Genomic DNA, 3,075 nt, shown 5'->3' with positions numbered 1-3,075 from the left:
TCACAAACAACTTAGCATTATTTACCCAGTGGTTCCAATCATACTCCATTGTTTCTAGACTCAAGTCAAAAAAATTATCTATAGCCTTCAATAGAGTAAATAGCTAAAAACTGCTAGGGCTTGGATAACTTCATGTGAGTCATTGCAAATCTCACAGCAACCCTGAAGTTACTCTATCAGCTCAGTGCTAATAATGTAAAAGGTGAAAGATTTATACGATCTGAAGAACAACCAGAGTATAAGTGCTAATAATGTAGAAAGGAATTCAGGTCTATCAGTTTGAAAGTGAACTTGACTTCTCAGTGTAATCACAGAAAAATAAATAAAACAGACAAGGAAGGAAAAAGAAATAGTTCATATGTTAAAATAAAATTTGTATTATATAAATTTCCATATATTTGAATATCTATATAATATACATATATTTACACAAAAATGAATCACATTAAGACTTATTTATTAATGTAGTAAAAATTATATAATACTATATCTGTTTGGATAGTGTGTATATGAATGTATGACATATTGCTTTGAGACAATTGCAAAAATTAGTGATGGGTTTGTTTGTACAACATTTTTTGTTACTGCTAGGTGGAGCATTTAGAGGCTAATCCCCGTGTGCTAAAATCAGCTAAATCTGGGCAAATATACATGGTGAAATTTACTACAAAAATATTAGAGTTACTTTATTCTTTCGCCATCATTTTTTTGAGAATCTTATCTATGCAAATTAAAACCTAAGTATTTCAAACAATGAATCGTGATGGCAATTTTGAAGTGTAAGTATTCAGTAAAACATAGGGCATATTTTGAACACATGAGAAATGTTGCCATCATATTAGAAGCTAATCAACTGCTTAATCTCTTTTATATCAAGTGGATTTTTTTTTACTCTTTGATAAATGTGGTGAAGAGTGAAGCTATTCATATTAAGAGCAATTTGCTTTTCTTTCCTTAAATATGTTGGAAGATTGTTCTCGGTGGTTAAGTTCCATTGTCCCATTTTATAACGGTTTATTTTGTAATTATATATTAAAATACCCAAAGTAATTTAAATCTACTCTTGGTTAATTATCACTGTATTACAATATAAAAGTATGGAGATAGTTGATATTCAATTGACTATGGTAAGCATTGGGACAAATTATTAATATTTTTGTCTACAAATATTTGTACTAATCCTTAGATTTATAAAATTGCTTTCCTCACCTGCATTGGGTATTTCATCTCAAATAACCCCTTCAGTGATGAATTACCAACCAACCAGCCAATGTGAAACCACAGCCTTCTAGACTTCCTTGAGGTATAGTTGTCACAGTACCCATCATTTGGCATAATACACATACTGACTCATTTTCTTGCTGCATTTTTATTTTCACCCTAAAAGATAAGTACCAGAAAACATATGCTTTCCCCCTCATTTTTTTTCATTGTAAAGGTTTGAACTATGGGCCTCAGTCTTGCTATGCCTGCACTCTACCACCTGTGTTTCATATCCAGCCCTGCTTTTGCTAGTTAATTGAAGATAGAGTTTCTGGTCTTTTCTGCCCAAGCTGGCTTCACAAACCAAAATTCTCCAGTTCTTAGCTTCTTGAGTACTTTCTATTACAGGTGTGAGCCATAATCATCTGCCTAGAACATTTTTTCTTATCTTCTTTACTTTATGTTAATTATTATTACATGGAAGAGAAGTCCCCTAGAGTTAAGTCTACATAGGTTGAATAAATTAATTAATTAATTTTATGCGAGCAATCATATTTTCTCCTCTCTGAAGACCTGAACTATCCTGACTCACTCACTACTTGGTCTTTTCAATATCCATTTCTTTCACAGCACACTTCTTCCATCTAAATAAATGCTGAGGGAGGGTGTTATAATTATGACAAGAAATGTACTCACTACCTTATTATGTAACTCTGTACATCACCTTGTCAATAAAATTTAATTTAAAAAATAACATAAAATAAAATAAATGCTGGATGGGCTTAATTTTCTTTTGATTTTACTTGTTTTTAAATTATTGACCGACTTAATTTTCCTGCCTGAATTAAACTACGTTCTGTAGCTATTTTTTCACAGAAAGGTCTATCATCCTAAGTTGAATCAGGGTGATAGAAATGTGTTTTGTTGTGGTAATGGTGGTTATTATTATTGTTGTAGTACTTAGCTTTGAATATAGAGCTTCATGCTCACTGAAGTTGCTTGTTCAGCTGGTTCTTTTCATTTGAGACATGCCTACATCCCTGGGCAGACATATAATCTACCCTACAAAGGAGAAAGTCTTTTGAATATATTATACTTAGTCAGATTAACCTATTCTATTTGTTTCTCATTCCATCTAATCTACCTCTCTCTTGTACAACAGCTTTCTTATTTATTTCTTTATTTATTATTATTGTAGAGTTGATAAACAGAGGGGTTACAATTACATAAATCAGGTAAGGAGCACAATTCCTTTTGAACAATGTCTCCCTTTCTGTTGTGAGTACTACTGTTGTATTTGTTCACCTTCGTTCCACCTTTGCTTTGCCCTCTCTTACCCTCCCAAATACAAATTAACAAATACAAGAAAAATAAAATGAAACAAGAACAATGGCAACTAAAAATGTCTTTTGTTTCTTTTTCTTGGAGTTCATCTCATAAAATATTATTTTATATGATTATACGCACATAGCTATTGTTCTTTAAGTATAATATATCCATGTGTGAAATACCAGTATGAAACCTCTTTGGATGATTAATATATAATAAAAATAGTGAAAAAAAGAATGATAGGAAAAGAAAAATGTTTTCTGTGTGAGTAGGAATTAATAGGGTAGGTGGAGCAAAGAAGAGGATGAACACAGGTCAAAATAGTCAAAGAACTCTATATAAACAAAACGACATGGAGTGGCATCTAAATACATGCAGTCTATAGCACATATGATGCTAAAGAGTTTTCTGGGAGGAGAATTTTTGTCACTTCAAAATTTTTCCTGAGCAAAGTGCTGGTGGTTCACCCCTATCTATTACCCTTGCTCTTTGGGAAATAGATGGCTGGAAGAATAAGGTTCAAACCAGACCAGGAAAAATAAC

The sequence above is a fragment of the Perognathus longimembris genome, chromosome 6 (genome assembly GCF_023159225.1).
Source record: "Perognathus longimembris pacificus isolate PPM17 chromosome 6, ASM2315922v1, whole genome shotgun sequence".
Lineage (NCBI taxonomy): Eukaryota > Metazoa > Chordata > Mammalia > Rodentia > Heteromyidae > Perognathus > Perognathus longimembris.
The sequence above is the reverse complement of the archived record's forward strand: the minus strand, read 5'-3'. Positions refer to the sequence as shown.